Genomic DNA, 18,382 nt, shown 5'->3' with positions numbered 1-18,382 from the left:
TGTACGCACATACACATACATTTGCATCTATATTTCTTTGTTTAAAATTTAATTTAATTTTCTTGATTTGAGAGAGAGAGAGGAAGGGGAGGAGAGAGAGAGACATCAATTTGTCGTTTCATTTATTTATGCATCATTGGTTGATTCTTGTATGTGCCCTTACCAGGGACTGAACCTGCAAACTTGGCGTATGGGAACAACACTCTAACCAACTGAGCTACCCAGGCAGGGCTATATTTCTTTTTATTTCTATAGCTATATCTTATTTATTTATTTATTTATTTATTTATTTATTTATTTAATATGTTACCTTATTTATTCTCACAACATGCCTGTGATGTAGGGAGGGGCAGAGACTGTGTCCATTTTACAGAGGAGAAAGTTGAGGCACATAGGGGTCAAAGGTCTTGTCCAAGGTCACAGACAGCAGCCAAGCTAGAATGGGGCCCCAGAGCAGGCCCTCGGTTCACTCAGGGCCCCCTGCAGTAAGTGCCAGACACCAGGACATCCCCAGTGCTGTAGTCTACACATAGCAGAGAACAGCTCTCCTGGACTGAGCTCATTGCAGGTTGGCCTTGCCCTCCCCCTGTCCTTCCCATGCAGCTCTGTAGGCTTGGGCCATTGCAGCTCAGGGCTCATGACACCCTGGGAGTGTGACTCAAGGGCAGGGGAGAGGGAAAGATGGTTGGGGTAAAAAAAAATAGAACAGAAAAAAAAAAGCTCAGAGGCTGGGCAGATGGACCCATGGCTGGGGGTGGGGAACATCCCTCCAAAAAAGGTATATATTACACACAAGGTATATATTTTTACACATACTTACACACACACCTGGATATAGTACATGCAAAAATATATGTTATTCACACAACCGCCTTCTGCCAGGTGCCCCGAGAGCCAGCGTTGGCACTGGTGGGCCTGGGTGAGCAGATGGGTGTTTGTTAAATATGCCCTCCAAGGTCCATGTGCATATCTACACATACTACGGACACAGCTGCTCGTCCCTCAGGTACTGTACACAGGCTCAGCCAGGAATAGATAAAAGGGGTTCCTCTCCTGAGTGTCCCTTGCAAGTCCCTCTGAGTCATACATTTCACTGAAGGAAGAAGGGGCTGGAGAAAAGAAAAAGGTAGGAGAACAGAGTGTGATAACTGTGGCTTTTATCTCATTTCCCCCCCAAAACTTAAACTCTCTGCATCTTCTCAGGGAGGTATGTCACCTGCCCCACCCTGCCTAGGGCTGGCCGATGGAAAGGTGAAGGCTGCTTCTGCTGAAAGGAACCTACGTCTGCTGTGACTGTGAGCACTTGGCGGGGGAGGGGGTGCGTGGCCATCTCTCCGTCCTCTGGGCTCTCAACCATAAAGCGACTGAGAACCAGAAAGCCTCCAGCCAGGATGGTGAGCCCTGTGTGAGCTCTGAAGGGAAAAGCCAAACATAAGAATGAAAACTCTGAGGTCAGAGCAGGCATAGCTGGGAAAAGAAGGAAGGCCCAGGGCAGGTGCCCAAGGCTGCCCTAAGGCTGCCATTGTCTTGGAAATAAGCTAATTTAAGTTCTCATTAGATAGAACCAGTAAAAAGTTTGGAGGCTGGGCTGAGTTGCCGAAGCCCATCTACATAGTCCACCATGGCCAGCAAGAGGGAAAAAATGTTTTATAGTTTTGTGTTTTTGTTGACTTTTTGGGGGTGAAGTCTTCATAAACCTGGGAGGGATCCCAAAAAGCCAAGTTGTATGCGTCAATTTGAAACTTGGTTCGGGGCCTCTAGATAGAACTTAAAATTGTTTGCTTCTTGCTTCCTGGTTTCAGAGCTGGGTCTGGGCCTCGGGGACATAAATCTCAATGCTGTCCGCACTCCCCGTGACTGAGTTTTGCCCCATGGAAGCAGCCCGCTTGGCCTCCAGAAGTCTCTTTCGGGCTTCTTGACACTGTGGGTCCCCGTCAGAGGCCTTGTAGCAGCTCACGGCTGGCTTCTTTGGGACTGGAGGGGGTGGTTCCTTTTCTTCCTTCCTCTTCTCTGGGGTGTCCACCAGCTGCTAGCTGTTGGACTTGAGGTGGTAGAGTTCATTAAACTTCACTAATGTCCTTACTGGACAGCTGTAGCAGGTCCCAGAACCCTACCAGGCCCTGGGCTGTTGACCGTGGGTTGACGTCATAGTTCAAGTTTTGCTCACAGAGGTTCTGGACCTGCTGGAATTTCTGGAACATCAGTAGCTGGGCACTGCCCACAGCACTGAGAACTATTCCTAAGACCCCCTCAGGGAAGTTGTTCTCTTTGGTCTCCTGTCCATCTGGCAGCACCTGTTTCTGCCTACAGTAGCTTCAAGAACCAGTAGCCATCTCCACATAGGTCCCTGGCTGTGCTGGTTCTACTGGAAAGCTGGAAGAGGTCTCAAGCCAGGGGTCAGGAGGGGGCAGCAACGTCTCTAAGGCAGGGTTGCTCTTGTCTCCATAGGAGAGGTAGCACTTGATCTGGGCAATCCCGGGGATCTGCCCAGGGCCAGCATCGATGCTGATGGAGCTGGGTGTGGGTACAGTCCAGTAGGCACCTCTTAGATGATTTACAGCTCAAGTCATTGGCACCCTGGGTATCTGAGTCGTGTCCTGTCTGGAGGACGTGCTGTGAGAGAGAGGGAGTGCTGTTTCACCAGTAGTCCTCTGCCTGAACCCCGATGGACTGGAATTTGGTAGGGGGGCTGGGCCCTTCTTTTGGCACTGGCTGAATGTAGTCAACTTTTATTCCTATAGATCAGCAGTTTTCAGCCATGTGCCCAAGAATTTTTAAAACATGCAATACCAGACTATTTAGTTAGGAACACTGACCTCCTTTCCCTTGTATGGTCAAATAAAAAAATGACAACAGTCAACACAACAATAGTCATCTAGTGTGAATGAATCTAAATTATACCTATTTTATTGTGTGTCAGGTTGGCAAAAAACATAATATATTTTTTTGCTGTGCCGGAAAATTTTAGTAATTAGTTTATGAGGGCCATGAGATGAAAACGTTTGAAAATTGCTGCCCTAGATGACGGTTTCCTCTTGGGGACGGCCTCAGGGTGAGATGCAGAGCTGGTGAGCATCCCTTATTGTCTCTTCAGAGCGGCATGTTTCAGGGGTGGCCCTGGAGCCTTGGAGGCTGGGGTGGCTCCGCCCTACTGGGCGGTGGGGTACTGCTGTCCAGGCTGACCAATGAGTTGCTCAGGCCCCACTGGCTTGTCACCTCTGTCTTGCTGTCCTGGCTGCCCAAGTAGGTATCCTGGCCATACTCAGTACTGCTCTGGATTGTGACTGAGATGAACAGCTTTGATGTGGTGCCTGCAGGGGACAGTAGTGGGGTCTTAGACGTCATTAGGCATGATGAACTAGGAAGCTTTCGCTGTTGCTGAGACCACTGGTGCAGGGTGGTGGGGAGAGCTATCTCTATACAGTATATTTTAAGCCATGAGTTCACACTGATAAGTACAATTTTAATATAACATTAAAGGGCCATTCTAGTTTTCTTTCTTTCCCTATTTGTAACTCCCACAGTGAAATATCCTCAATGTTTACTTATTGAATCAATTCCTCCATGTTCTCCAAAGCGATTAATTGCCTGTATTCTTGATGCCCCCCCCCAGGCAAACACTCCCCCCACCCTACTCACACTCCAACAACCTGCACCCAGCTGACTCTGCCCTTCATCCCTCTTCCCTGTGAACACCAACCTCCCTCAGCCCCACCTAATGGCTTCGGGCTGAATTATTCAGGAACAGAGGGAGTCAAGAGGACAGGAAGGCAAGGAAGCAGTCAGGTGGCCAGGCAGGCCCCTATGTTTACCTTTGAACAAAACTTTCAAGTAAGGATATTTTAACCCAAAAGAGAACTAATAAATTGAAAAACGCTGGATGCTCTGACAAGCCAGTGGAGATTATAGTTTGGGGGAAGTGAGCCCTCACGACAATTCTTAAATAATAAGGTAAATATAAATACTTATAGTTTAATGTGTTAGGTTTTTTCCTTCTAAATATTTGTGTCCATGATTTTTAAATGAAAATAAATCACATCGCTTAAAGCAGAACCTTGCTCTTCAAGGTGGGAGCCACCAGTACATCAGCATGTTCTGCCCCCCCCCCCCCCCCCCGACAGAAATACAGCCTCAGGTCCCACCCTAGATGCACTGAATCAAAATCTACATTTAACAAGATCCTCCAGGTGATTCATCCGCACTTTAAAGTTTGAAAAGCGCAGAGTTCCAATATTCATCATTTAGTGGCAAAATCCATCTTGGTCTCACCTACAGAACGTAGGCAGTAAAAGTCCATCTCCTCTATCCAGCCCTGGAAGCTGGAGCTAAAAGTAAATACTACATCTACCTCCCCTCGCTCACTATGATTTTCAGTCATTCACTTCCTTCTTCCCTTCCTGCCTGCCTCTCTCTCCTCCTCCCTTTCTTCTTTCATTTTTAAATGTCTAGTTTCCTTAAATAGGTGGCAAACACCTTGAGAATAGGAATTCTTTGCCCCATAAGTTTACAGTGTAGCAGCCAGACACCAAAGACTGGCTAGTGCTTTACAAAAACTAACTTCTGGGAGAACTGTATTTAAGGAGTACAGTGAAGTGGAACCCAGTTAGAACGCTATGCTTTCAGTATTAGCTTCAAATGAGAGAATGCAATTATTTTCCATTATTTCTCTTACTTCCAAATGTCAACATTTCAGTTCTAAAATCGGAGAGACCTTGAGTAAAATATCAGCCTTGCCACTTGCCGGCTGTGTAAACTTGGGCGAGTCTCTTCAACGCTCTGAACTTCCATCTCAGTATTTGGAGTGTTTCAGCTCACGAGCTTTGGGATAAGAAAGCCCAGCTTGGAACCTGTTTCTTTCTCTTCTTAGCTCTGGAGACTTGGGCAAGTTATTTAACTTTTGACCCTCAGTGAAATGCAAGCCTCCTTCAGAGGTTTACCAAGGGAAAATGGATGTCAGGTACTTAGCACGGGGCCTTGGCACATAGTACGTGTTTAATAATGGGTTAACTCAGTGTTCTTGTCTCGGTTTTGAAATAAGGATAATTGTATGCTGTAAAGATATATAACAGAGCTGAGAGCCCTCTCGTGAGAGCTGAGATAACACAGGGTCTGAGAAGTGTCTGGCACAAAGGAAGTGCTCAGTAAATATTAACTATGACTGGCTCATAAGGTTGTTGCAATGATCCAGTGGAATAAAATAGTATGATACTCAATGATCATGACTGTTTCCTCCAATCAGGCGGTAAGTGGCACCTCGGGTTTCAGAGAATTTTGACTATATACTATAACCTGCCATTTTTTTTAAACCATTCTGTATTACACTTAATTCCTATACTTATTTCTTATTTATACGCTCAGATGCTAGAGAAGACAACCGCTGAGCATTTCAACCTGGATCCGGCTTGGTGAAACTCCTCTCTAATCCTAAAATCCTGCTGCCAGCCCCATCCAGTCATTCCCAGACGGGTGGCTGGATTTGGACTGTAAAAGGGAAAAGGAAAATCAGGTGAAAAGAAATGTTCCAAAGCCTTCAAGATAAACAGCACGGACTACATCTGCCTTGGAAATCACTTCTCTAAAGACCATGCAAAGGATGAAAAGGCGGACCGGTGGAAAGAGCAGCATCCAATTGCTATGGCAACTGGAATTTTCCAAACAAATACTTCAACATAGCTTGTCTCTCAAACGAACTGGCCTATTCTTCCCGTGCGTCGGTCCCTCTCCTGCTTCCTCCTCATTAGTGTGCACCCATTCCTATCACAGTTCGAAATGAAAGGAAAAGTACTCTTTTTGGAGCCATCTTATGCCCCCCCCCAAAAAAAATCAAATCAAATCTGGCAATGCATTGTTTGCCCACACACGGGGATAGGAAGTGTCCCTATTATGTGCCAGGAGCTCTGTCCCTTCACCAGGGTCATCATACCGAGCTCCTGAGAGGCGTGGTAAGCCGGGGAGCTCTCTAAAATCCAGACAGTCACAGCAATGAAGTTCTCGTGACCACCAGATTTCTCTAAACTTCCCTTTCCCAAGTGTGCATGCGGGAGGCGCTGCTCTCAATCGTAGGAAATGTGGGCAAGGCTCGAACCATTTATATTCATATCCAACTGACCCAGTTTGGACCCGGCGTCCCCTTTCCAGCCTAAGCTCCCGCTGGCCGCCTGTGCTATAGCCAAACACGTCTACTTGTTCCTGGCACACACACGTTTGCGCCTTGGCTCTTGCTGTTCTCTCTGCCTGGAATGTCCTTTCCCCTTCTCTCTCTTTCCTCCTATTTTATCAAACTCTCATTCGTCTTCTTAGATGTCTCAGATCAAACAGCACCCCTTCCACAAAAAGACTTCTCTGATTTCCACAGCTAGTAGAAATCTTGCTTTTCTTATTTGTGTTCTGGTGTTTGGAGCTATCTGTGTGTATCTCTCATTCCCCCACACCCCCATGGAAGAGAGTAAGCCCCTTGTATATTCTCTTTGGTTCCCCATAGCACTCCAAACTCTCTGTGGCCTTTTTGTTTACATGTATCCCTTCCCAACTAACCCTTGACTTACAAGCTTTTTGATAACAAGGGCCGTGTCCTGTTCCCTATTACATACTCACCACCTAGCTCATTGCTTGGCACATAGTGCTCAAGAAATATTGGTTGAAGCAATGAATAAAAGCAGATGCTTTGTTGGAAATGAATTAGACTAATTTGTATTACGAAACTTTAAATTAGTGGGAAGAGTATAGTACTGAGTTGTTACAGGTGCATGAAATTCATTTATTCATTAATCAGCAGTGAACCAGGCAAATAAGAATCTTGACTTCATGGAGCTGATGTTTTAGTAGGATGTGCAGAGAAGTAACAAATAAATAAATAGAAGAAATTCAGATTGTGATAAGTGCTGTCGAGGAAATAAATAGGGCAATAAAATAGAATCACTTAAAATAGGTGTTATTTAAAGTGTTATTTGTAGGATTTCTTAACCTCTGCACTATTGTCATTTTGAACTAGATAATTTTTCTTGCAGGAGGCTGCCCTGTGCATTGTAGGATATTTAGTAGCATCCCTGGGTTCTCCCCACTAGATGCCAGTTACATATAACCCCTCCTGTTGTTAAGACATCAGAAATGTCTTAAGACATTACCAAATTTCTGGGGGGCAAAACTACCCCGAATTGAGAACCATTGTGTTAAAGCAACGCCTCTTTGAGTTGTGACATGAGCTGAGACCGGAAAGACAATACAAAAGTAAACCTTCAAAACTAGGGAAGTGTATTCCAGGTGAGAGTGTAGACTACAGTACCAAAAACGAACAAACAAAAAACCCAAACAAACAAAAAACACACACAAACTATAGTAGTTTACAATAATGGGTAAAGAAGGTAATGATATATAATGTGATTAGAGAGGAAGTCAGGGCTCAATTTGTAGTTGTCATATAAGGAAGTTTAGATTTAATTTTAAAGCAATTGAGGCCATTAAGGATTTTAAACAGAGATGTAACATGATCTAATTCATGTTTCTAAAGATCACTCTGACTATAATGTGGCAAATGGATTGGGCAAGAGTAAAAGCAAGGAGACCAATGAGTAGGCCGTTGGAACCATCCAGGTGGAAGAACATGAGGCTCCGGTCTGGCCTAATAGCAATGGGAATGGAGATAAGTGAACCGATTCATGATATCGAAGAAGTATAAGACAAATACCACCACATAAAATTAAATACTACCAGCTCAGAACAGAACAACCTATAAAGCTGTATACTAGGCTTCTTTCTCTACCTCTCATAGGTCTGAGTGGTCTGTTGTCTGCATTTTCTATGCAGATGAGTTTCTGTGCATCCGCCAAAGTTTAGCTTGCACGTGGTTTTGATTAACCGCGTCTTAGCTTCTACAGCACCTTTCATTCAAGCATCCACCATTTACTAACTGCCTCATTCTCTCAGCGTCTCAATTCCAAACTGCTGGCAGAAGGAATCTCACTGGTCTAGTTTGCATCAAGTTGTCCTATTTTCTAGGGGACATGGAATGAAGAAGTTCACTAACAATGGAATATGAGTGAGAAGACAATGATTGACACACCTACTGGAGACGGCAGTTTTTTAAAAATCTGTGCTAATTTTTATTTTATTTATTTGTTTTTTAAAACATATCTTTATTGATTTCAGAGAGAGGAAAGGAAGGGGAGAGAGACAGACAGAAACATCAATGATGAGAGAGTCATTGATCGGCTGCCTAGCCCGCAACCTGGGCATGTGCCCTGACCTGGAATCGAACCCCGATCTCCTGGGTCCTAGGTCAATGCTCAACCGCTGAGCCACGCCCAGTCAGGCTGTGCTAATTTTTAAAGATACTTTTAAATTGTGACAAAATACATATAACACAAAATTTGCCATTTATTTTTAGGTGTGAAATTCAGTGGAATTAAGCATATTCACAATGTTATGCAACCATCACCAATATCCATTTTCAGAACTTTCTATTTTTCACCTGAGGAAATGTTTTATTGATTTTTAAAGAGAGAGAGGAAGAGAGAGAGAAAAAAAACATCAGTGTGAGAGAGAAACATTGATCAACTGCCTTGGCATACTCCCCAACCGGGGATCAAACCCACAACCCAGGCATGTGCCCGGACCAGGAATCCAACCGGCAACCTTTCGGTGCGCAGAACCACGCTCAGCCTGCTGAGCCACTCTGGGAGGCTCCAGAACTTTTTCATCAGCCCAGACTGAGACTCTGTGCCCACTAAAGAATAATTCTGCTTTTTCCCTTTCCCCTAGACCCTACTAATCTTTATTATATTTATGTCTGTATGAAATTACCTACCCTAGGTACCTAATATAAGTGGAATCGTACAGTATCTGTCCTTTAGTGGCTGGTTTCTTTCATTTAGCAAATGTCCTCAAGTTCATTCATGTTGTTGCATGTATCAGAATTTCATTCAGTTTTTTTCTTTTAATCTTCACCCAAGGAAATGTTTTATTTATTTTTAGTGATAGAGGAAGGGAGAGATATATAAAGAGAAGAATCGGTTGTTTGCCTCCTCCATGTGCCCCGACCAGTGATGGAACCTGCCACCCTTTGGTCCCCGGGCTGATGCTCCAACCATCTCAGCCACCCAGCCAGGGCTCCTTCTTTTCTAAAGCTGACTGTTCCATAGTGTGTCATATTACATTTTGTTTATCCATTCAGCTGTTAGTGGAATTTGGGTTTTTCCTACTTTTTGGCTACTGTGAATAATGCTGCTATGAACATTGTGTACAAATATCTGTTGGAGTCCTTGCTTTCAATTCTTTTGGGTACATACCTAAAAGTGGAATTGTTGCATCATATTATAATTCTAAGTTTAACTTTTGAGGACCTGCCAAACTGTCTTCCACAGTGGCTATACTATTTTTCATTCCCACAAGTAATGCACCAACAATTGTTTTCTTTCTTCTTTTCTTTTCTTTTTTATAATAGCCATCCTGGGTATGGAATGGTATCTTATGGTTTAGATTTGCATTTTGCAGATCGTTAATTATGTTGAGCATTTCTTTTTGTGTTTTTCTTGGACATTTGTGCATCTTTTTTGAAGAAATAGACATCTCTTCAAAATAGACAAGTCCGTGGCTCATTTTTTAATGGGGTTGCTTGTTTTGTGTTGTAGTTGAGTTGTAGAAGTTCTTTACATGTTCTCGACATTAATCCCTTATCAGATACATGCTGTGCTAATATCTCATTGTGTGGACAAGATAATAGTTTTTAAATTTAGTGCCTGCTAAGGGAACAGCATGAAATAAATTCACCCAAATCAGCTCTAGTCTTGTAGTAGCTTGCTCCAGAGGTCTGGATCAAGGTGATACTGGCATAAAACAAGTTCATATTTAGCCTAGAGAACTCCCTGAGAAGCTGGCTGTATTTCAGATTTACCTCAGATATTTTCTTTTCCTTCTTTGAGGATCAGAGAACCAAGGCATAGGAAGCCATAAATGAGAGAGTCAAGATAAGGCAAGAAATAAAAGACTGTCCTATTATTATCACAGGCTACACTGGATTGCCCTGTTTATTTCTTCAACTTGTCTGCAAGTTTCTTGGTAGCAGGTATTGCTATACACATTTAAAACTAGCATTCTCTTCAGCACCTAGCACATCAGTCTTTACATAGCAAATGCTCAATAAATTGTTAATTGGCTTGTTGATTGATTAGCAGTTCCTATTTTTATAGCAGATTATCATGAAGCAATCTAAATCTTCTCATAAAAACAATAACATCACCTTCCTGAGTATTTGATATCGAATAAAATTTAAGAACATTTCACTGACCACATATGACAGGAAGGATGAAATTAAAAAGGATATTAGGGAAAGCTAATAATATCTGAGTAAATTGTGGAATTTAATTAATGGTAATATACCAATGTTGATTGTGACAAATATACTAGAGCTGTGTAAGATGTCAACAACAGGAAAGCTAGGTGAGATATATATAGGAATTCTATTTTTACAACATTTTTGTATATCTATAATAAAGTTTATTATTTTTTTAACCTTTAAGTTTTTTAATATGTTTTTGAGTTCATAAAATTTATTTAAATTAAAAAATTTAAAATAATTTCTCAATATATAGTTAGGCTACATAGCTTATAAAAAATTTTTTAGGCAGAATTCTAATATGGCCACCCAAATTCCTGGCTCCTGATATATTTTCTTTTAGGTAGGAGGGTAGAAAATCCAAGCTGTCATAGGTCTTCTCACTAGTAAGGGAGTTTAGAGTCCTTCAAAAGATTAGAGGGAGAGCCCTGGCCAGTGCTGCTCAGTGGTTAGAGCATCAGCTGAAGGATTTCGGGTTTGATTCCTGGTCAAGGGCATGGACCTGGGGAGCAGGTTTAATTCCCCACCCTGGTTGGGGAGTGTGCAGGAGGCAACCAATCGATGTGTCTCCCTCACATCAATGTTTCTCTCTCTCTCTTCCCCCCCTCTCTCTCTGCCCCTTCCACTTTCTCTAAAAAAAAAATCAATGGAAAAAAATATCCTCAGCTGAAGATTAACAAAAACAAAACAAACAAAAGATCAGAGGGAGAGACAAGTCTCAGAAACTTAGATATCGAATTTAAACTGAGAAAAAATTGAAGACTAAAGTCATCTTAAAGAAACTCTTAGAGTTGGTAAAAAGATAATTTCCAGAAGGATATTAAAACTATTGATAACTATATTTTAACCAAAAGTAAGTTTGAAGAGAAAGAGTAGAAGTTATTCAATTTAGAACATGGAACCAGAAGTCATAAAATACTTGGAGTAGCCACTAAGTGGAGAGAAGGGGATGGCAAACGGGCAAAGAATTTTGGCTTTTAAATTCATGAAGATCTTAACTGTATTTTTGCAATATGATTTTGCCTGCCTTTTATTGAGATATATTTGACATATAACATTATATTTGTTTCAGGTGTACAATATAATAATCCAACATTTGTATATATTGCAAAATAATCACCATAATATGTCTAGTTAACATCCATCACCACACATAGTTACGTGTGTGTGTGTGTGTGTGTGTGTGTGTGTGTGTGTGTGTGTGTGAGAGATGAGGACTTTTAATATCTACCCTCTGCCCTGGCAGGCATGGCTCAGTCGGTCGGGCATCCTCCCGTGCGCTGAAAGGCTGCAGGTTCCATTCCCGCCCAGGGCACATGCCCGGGTTGTGGGCTCTGGCCCCCCAGCAGGGGCCAAGCAGGAGGCAGCTGAGAGATGTTGTTGCTCTCCTGTAGATGTTTCTCTCTCCCTCTCCCTTGCTCTCTCTCTAAAAATCAATTTTAAAAATCTTTTTAAAAAAATTACTCTCTTAGCTACTTCCAAGTATACAAAACTGTGTTATTAACTATGGTCACCATGTTTTACATTACATGCCCAGGACCTACTTATTTTGTAACTTACTTATTTTGTAACATGAGTCATTGTTGCTTTTTGGGGAGGAGGGGTTCTTTTGTTAAAGAGTTCACATGTAAATAAGATCATACAGTATTTGTCTTTATCTTACTCACTTTAACATGACACCCAAAGTCCATCTACGTTGTCCCAAATGGCAAGATTTCCTTATTTTTTTATAGATAAGAAATATTTCATTGTGTATATACATATATATACACATACGCAAAGAAATTATATATATATATACACATATACATATACATATATATATATATATACACACACATATCACATTTTCTTTATCCATTCATCCATCAGTGAGCATTTATGTTGCTTCCCTGTCTTGGCTATTGTAACTAATGCTCCAATAAACATGGGGATGCAGATACCTTTCAATTTAGTGTTTTTGTTTCCTTCTGACAAATACTCAGAAGTGGAATTGCTAGATCACATGGTAGTTCTATTTTTAATTTTTTGAAGAAACTCCATGTTGTTTTCCACAATGACTGCACCAACTTACATTCCTGCCAACAGTACCCAAGGATTCCCTTTTCTCCACACCCTCACCAACACTTGCTATTTTTCTTTTTTATAATAGCCATTCCCTGATGATTAGTAATGTCGAGCACTTTTTCATGTACCTGTTGGCCATCTGTATGTCTTCTTTGGAAAAAGGTCTATTCAGATCCTCCACCCCTTTCAAAATTGGATTGTTTAGCTTTTTCCTCTTGAGTTGTATGAGTTCTTTATATTTTTTTGGAGATTAACTCTTTATCAGATATATGATTTATAAATATTCTCTCCCGTTCCTTAGGTAGCCTTTTGACTTTGTTGATGGTTGCCTTTGCTGTGCAGAGGTTTTTGTAGTCTGACATAGTCCCACTTATTTATTTTTGCTTTTGTTGCCTTTACTTTTGGCATCAAATCCAAAAAATCATCGCCAAGACTGATGTCAAGAAGCTCATCACCTACATTTTCTTCTAGGAGTTTTATGGTTTTAGGTCTTACATCCAAATCTTGAATCTATTTTGAGTTAATTTTTTGTGTATGGTCTAAGATAGTGGTCCAGTGTTATTCTTTTGTGTGTGGTTGTCCAGTTTCCCCCAGTGTCATTTGTTGAACAGATTGTCCTTTCCCCATTGTGTATTCTTGGCTCCTTTGTCATAAATTAATTAACCATATATGCAGGGATTTATTTCTGGGCTCTCTATTCTGTTCCATTAAATTATGTGTCTGTTTTTATGCCAATGCCATATGATTTTTATTACTGAAGCTATAAATATAGTTTGAAATCAGGAAGTGTGACGTCTCCAACTTTGTTCTCTTTTTCTCAAGATTGTTTTGGCTATTTGTGATTCCATACAAATTTTAGGATTATTTGTTCCAGTTCCATGGGGGAAAAAAAATACCATTGGTATTTTGATAGGGATTGCATTGAATCTGTAGATTGCTTTGGGAAGTATGGATATTTCAATTATATTAATTCTTCTAATATAAGAGCATGGGAAATCTTTCCACTTATTTGTGTCTTACTCAATTTCTCTCATCGATGTCTTATAGATTTCAGTGTACAGGTCTTTCGCTTTCTTGGTTAAATTTATTCATAGGCATTTTTTTAATGCAATTATAAGAGGATTGTTTTCTTAATTTCTCTTTTTAATAGTTTGTCGTTAGTGTATAGACAATGTATAGTACATTGATCATGTATTCTGCAACTTTATTGAATTATTTGTTCTAACAATTTTTGGTAGAGTCTTTAGGGTTTTATATATATAATATTATATTTATTGAGGTATAATTAGATACCAAATGACTGATGAAAGTAGAAAATCTGAAGGCTTTGGATTTATGAGTTTTGAAAATTTTGAAAATGTCCAGAAAGCCATTGAAGGAATGAATGGAAAATTCCTTAATGGAAATCAAGTTTATATTGGTACATCACAGAATGAAGTAGATGGACAATCTAAATTAAAACGCAAATTTGAGCAAATAAAACAGGGTAAACTGCCAGGGTGCTAGTCTTCATGTGAAAAATCTTGAAGGTGGCATTGATAAGTGACTGAGGAGAGAATTCTACCTCTTTGGCACAATTACTAGTGTCAGGGTCATGATGGAATCCGGCCACAGCAAAGGCTTTGCCTTTGTTTGCCTTACATCTCCTGAGAAAGCTAATAAGGCTGTCATGGCAATTAATGGAAGAACTGTGGTCAGCAAGCCACCACATGAGGCTACGGCACAAAGCAAGGTGGAGCATCAGGCTCTCCTCACCAAGAATCATGTGGAGAGAACGGCACCTATGGGAGCTGGAGGCAATCCTGTGCTCAGCTCTCAAAAAGCGGCAGCAATACCAGCAAGTAACTGTACACCAGTTCTTCCTCAGCTTCAGCATGGACGTGCACGTCTTTGCAAGCGGTCAGGGCCAAACCTCACCTATCTCAGAATAAACATGGTGCTACCCACTCAGTTGTAGCAACACCTAAGTCACAATTTAGCACCTACAGACCACTGCAAGTTCTAGGAGTCCAGTCAGCTTATCAGATCGCCAGTACAACAACCCAGACCATGGCTATTCACCCTCGAAATTCTACTATGTCCAGCCCAGCTGGTGTGGCTCAGCAACTGAGCATCGACCTATGGCCCAGGAGCTCGCAGTTTGATTCCCGGTCAGGGCACATGCCCAGGTTTCAGGCTCGATCCCCAGCGGGGTGCATGCAGGAGGCAGTCGATCAATGACTCTCTCATCATTGATGTTCTTATCTCTCTCTCCCTCTCCCTTCTTCTCTCTGAAATCAACAAAAAAATGTTTAAAAAAATTCTGCCATGTCCAAATAAAAAATTCAAAACAGTTGCAGGCGTTGCAGGTTTCATAGCCTTCTAAAATTTAAGGTAGGTAGACTAGCACCATCCAGGAGCCTGACCCTGTTTATATGCAAGGTCATGCATGGTATGTTGAGTGTATCTGTGTTGGCATCAGCTACTACTCAGAAGATCATGGGTTAAAAGCTGATTTCTCTGGTTCCACATCTGGCTGGAGAAAATTCCGGCATACTTTTGGAGATGGATGACACTGAAATTCTTTATATGCTTAAATATCCTGAGTTTCTCCATGCCAAGGTTAATGAAACCATCCTTAGTCTACCATCCAACCAAGCTCAAGACACTGCCCTGAAATCTACTAACAACACTCCCAGTATCCCATCTGTGTAAGATAAAATTTCTGCTTGTAGAAATAAAAGTTCCAAACAATGGAAAACTTAAACATTGAAGAAAAACATAAACATTAAAAACAATTTTTTAAGAAAAATAAATTTATACTTTACCAAGAAACATCAAGACAATTATTGTCTTTTTTTCTTAATACATTTCCTTGTAACAAGCAAGTAGAGGCAATAAAAATCAGTCTAATGACTTTCAAGCTGTTTCTAAAATTAGGAACTCCATAAATATTGCAGTTGATGATTATGGCATTTTTCTTATGGAAAGCATATTTTTTAAAAATGGCTGATCCAATATTTCTTTCTTTCACTTTCATTTTCCTCCCTCTCTGCATATGCAACTCTTAGATAACAACTCGCACCAATTACCATATCATATACCCCTTTAACTCCCTCTGGCCTTGACTGGTTCAGGAATGAGCATATGCCTCAAGACAGGATATTCAAGGCTCATAAGACCAAGTTTGGGGACCTTTGTCCCAGCTATCTAGGAAATCTTTTCTCTAAGTTGGAAGCATATAATTCCAGGACTTGTTAGCAGCCAGCTTGGCACCAAAGAAGGAGAGCCTGTCTAAAAATGAAGTTATTACCAAGGAAATAGACATCCCTTGAATCCTGGATCAAGCTACATCAGGAGCAAGAAACAGTTTGACAGGTATAGGAGCTAATAAACTGGCGGGAGGGGAGAGGTGTTTTTTATTTTTGTTCAGCCAGTTCTGGTTGGATTTTCTACCATCTGCAACATAAAGAGTCCTAACTGATACAGGTAAGTTCTAATGCAATGCTTCAGTAACTTTGTTTCTTAATACAAAAGTCTGTATTGTATCTAGGTAAAGAAAGACACAATTTTAGATTGAAACTCATAGAATGCTTGATAATCTTTTGATATCCCATCATTACACACTTTTTGGAAAACCACCCAAAAAAATTTCCATGTCATAAATACAGATTTTTAAAATCTATTCAAAAATCATTTTGTCTTACTGTAATTAAATGACTGTATCGCAAAATCAATTAAATGGTTGCAAAGAGTAAGGGAGTTTTTCCATTTTCTGTATTTTGTTTTCACTCAAACTTAATCCAAATATAAACATAAATATATTAAGTTGTATATTAAAATATTTGCTTGATACTTATTAAGATTGATGGGGAATGGATTTCTGTTCTTCCTTTATGCAAAAACTGGAAATGAAGAAGTAAAAGGTGATTTTAAAAGTGAGATATAGCGCTCTGGCCAGTGTAGCTAAGTTAGTTGGGCGTTGTCCCATGCACCAAAAGGTTGTGGGTTCGATTACCAGTCAGGGCACATTCCCAGGATTTGGGTTTGATTTTCGGTCGGGTTGTGTGCCAGAGGCTGCCGCTTTCTCTTCCTTTCCCTCCCTCCCTCTCTCTCTCTAAAATCAATAAAAACATTTTAAAAAGTGAGATATAGATAAGTCATAAGCATTATTAAGCGAAGTAATATAATAAGTGTCATAAAAGGGGTATATGCAAAATGATTTTGGAAGCACAGATAAAGGTATAGTAAATGCTGGCAAAATCAGAGAGGAAGCGCCACTGAGCCTTCATGGAACCTCCAATCGAGTAAGGGAGGCTGACAATAAGTGTAGTCTAAAAATACATAACATTATCATTGGGATAAAAGCTAGAAACAAATGGTACCATGAGAAAGAATAATAATTAGGGATAAAGGCCAGGAAAAGAGGGATAGCCTCAGACCAAGACTCAAAAGACATGAAGTAGACCACGACAAGAGCAGAGAGAAAAGCTTTTGCTAAAGGCTTATGGCAAGAGAGAGCTTTGCAGGTTCCAGAAATTGCAAAGAGGCTGGTGTGGCTGGAGCGCAGCAGGAGAGAGTGGCATACGATGAAAGCAGATGTGGAGAGAGGCCAGATCATTCAGGGTTTCTTCTAGGCCTCAGTAAGGAATCTGAATTATATTCTTAGAACAAGAAGTTGTAGGCTGGTTTTAAGCAGGGATATAACATGACTGGATTGGGTTTTTGTTTGTTTGATTTTTAAATTTTATTTTTGTTTAATATTACAGATGTCCCTTTTTCTCCCCAATTGGATTGTGTTTAACATTACTTTAATTATTAAACAGGGAGTGGATCGTGTCGGGGCAATCAGGAGGCCTAGGGAAGTTTTTAGAGGAATAGTGTGCTTCTATCAAATGAAATACTGAAGGAAGTTAAGAGCACAGGGTGGTTTGGTGAAGAAAGTGATGAGATGGGTTTAGGTTTTGTTGCTTTGGGGAAGCTAACACTAGTTCTTTCTCCCATGGCTCCAAGTGGGACTGAGATCAGTAGATTTGTAGAGTCGGTAGAGAGCATTCCAGAGACTGTGACCAGCTAACGTAAGGGTAAGGAAGGTCAGAGAAGTAACGCCGAGGCTGGAGTACAGAGAAACCAAGGTACTTTCTCGCCCAGCCTTACTTTTACAGGGGTGTCAGATACGTCAATCGTCCTGTCGAAGATATTCCACAAACATCCGGACTGGAGCCTAGGACAGATGTCTGCCTGGACCCCGAGAGTCCGTCTGTAGCACATAGCAAGGGGTTACGTAATGCTTCCTGGGTAAGGTGGATGTGGCAGTTCTCTGTCGAGCAGGGACAGTTGGAAGTACAGGAGTAGATGAAATCATCGAGGGAGAAAACAGACAGAGACAAGGGAAGAGTCAGGAACAACTAAAGTCCGGTTGAAATGTATCTGATAGAAACTGAATGATGTTACCACAGGAGAACCCGGGGTTAGACTCTGGACGGTCCTAAAACTGGTATTTTTAATAAGAATGAGAAAATATCTATTGAAGAAATGTTTCATTTCTGTCTCTACATCAGAAGAGATTTTAAAGACTAGATAGCCTACTAGGTAAGTAGGATCCCAAGCATTTGGTGACACGACATCAGTTAGATTCGTATTTTGCACATAGATCTTACCAGGTCCAACTAGGGGTTTTGAAACAATAGGATGTTGAATATAATGGCATTCAATCGTTAGGAAATTGTCTCTTGCACAAAATAGCTAACTAGGGTCTCTCTAAAGAACTGTAACTAAAGGGAAGTAAAAACAAATTATAGTTTCAGCGGGTTTAATTAAAATGTGTTTATCTGGATGAGCCAGCCCATTCCATGTGCAGCATGAATCTAATGTATTTGTTTGGATTTGGAGTTCTAGCAAACAAATTCAGACACTGGATATTTTGCTGCCTTTCTATAGGAGAGGCAGAATAACCTAATTATTAAGATTGAGGGCATTAACGTTAGACAGACCTGGTTTCGTCTG

General features: G+C 40.9%; 1 pseudogene; it reads right to left on the bottom strand.

Moving 5' to 3' along the window:
* Positions 1-1,798: 1,798 nt before the first annotated feature.
* Positions 1,799-4,297, bottom strand: LOC107528739 (disks large-associated protein 4 pseudogene; annotated as a pseudogene).
* Between the last annotated feature and the right edge of the window lie 14,085 nt (positions 4,298-18,382).

The sequence above is a fragment of the Miniopterus natalensis genome, chromosome 17 (genome assembly GCF_054644295.1).
Source record: "Miniopterus natalensis isolate mMinNat1 chromosome 17, mMinNat1.hap1, whole genome shotgun sequence".
Lineage (NCBI taxonomy): Eukaryota > Metazoa > Chordata > Mammalia > Chiroptera > Miniopteridae > Miniopterus > Miniopterus natalensis.
This window is presented reverse-complemented; position numbering and strand designations above follow the sequence as displayed.